General features: G+C 59.6%; 2 protein-coding genes across 8 annotated transcripts in view; one reads left to right on the top strand and one right to left on the bottom strand.

The window, feature by feature from the left end:
* The window catches only part of DENND5B (DENN/MADD domain containing 5B), an 831,092-nt gene that overhangs the window by 504,564 nt on the left and 326,100 nt on the right, over positions 1-428 (bottom strand). The gene's annotated exons all lie outside the window — the stretch shown is intronic.
* Positions 7-428, top strand: part of BICD1 (bicaudal D homolog 1 (Drosophila)) — a 213,200-nt gene continuing 212,778 nt past the window's right edge. For all 7 annotated transcript variants that reach the window (XR_001514569.1, XR_001514570.1, XM_015566614.1 and 4 more), the window contains exon 1: positions 7-424. The gene's annotated coding sequence lies outside the window, so the exon portion shown is untranslated. The remainder of the gene's footprint in view (positions 425-428) is intronic.

Raw genomic sequence — 428 nt, 5'->3', positions numbered from 1 at the left:
TCTCCATGTTGCGCTGCACGGCAGTGTCTCGGGCGGTGTAGCTACTGCTGCAGCCAGAGGAGCAGACAGGACCCTGCTCTGCTCGTTCATCCGGCCACACTTTTCTTTTCCATTTTTTAGCCCCTTCCCTCCCCATTTCCTTCTCCCTTGCTCCGCCTGCCTGGCATCCATCTCCCCCGCCCTGTGACCCCCTCCCGACTCCGCGCACCGGGGCTATGGCCGCAGAAGAGGTGTTGCAGACGGTGGAGCATTATAAGACTGAGATAGAGAGGCTGACCAAGGAGCTCACGGAGACGACCCACGAGAAGATCCAGGCTGCTGAGTACGGGCTGGTGGTCCTGGAGGAGAAGCTGACCCTCAAGCAGCAGTATGACGAGCTGGAGGCTGAGTACGACAGCCTCAAGCAGGAGCTGGAGCAAAAGAGGTGA

The sequence above is a fragment of the Myotis davidii genome, unplaced genomic scaffold (genome assembly GCF_000327345.1).
Source record: "Myotis davidii unplaced genomic scaffold, ASM32734v1 scaffold902, whole genome shotgun sequence".
NCBI classification, from domain to species: Eukaryota; Metazoa; Chordata; class Mammalia; order Chiroptera; family Vespertilionidae; genus Myotis; species Myotis davidii.
This window is presented reverse-complemented; position numbering and strand designations above follow the sequence as displayed.